We start from the raw sequence: 206 nt of genomic DNA, 5'->3' as shown, positions 1-206 counted from the left end.
AAAACTACAACTCCCAGCATGCCCAGACAGCCTACGGCTGTCTGGGCATGCTGGAAGTTGTAGTTTTGCAACATCTGGAGGGCCACAGTTTGGAGACCATTGGCTGCCCATGCATGCTGAGAATTGTAGTCTTGCAACATCTGGAGGGCCAGAGTTATGAGACCATTGGCTGTCCAGGTATGCTGGGTGTTGTCGTTTTGCAATAT

Source organism: Hyla sarda, chromosome 6, assembly GCF_029499605.1.
Source record: "Hyla sarda isolate aHylSar1 chromosome 6, aHylSar1.hap1, whole genome shotgun sequence".
NCBI classification, from domain to species: Eukaryota; Metazoa; Chordata; class Amphibia; order Anura; family Hylidae; genus Hyla; species Hyla sarda.
The sequence above is the reverse complement of the archived record's forward strand: the minus strand, read 5'-3'. Positions refer to the sequence as shown.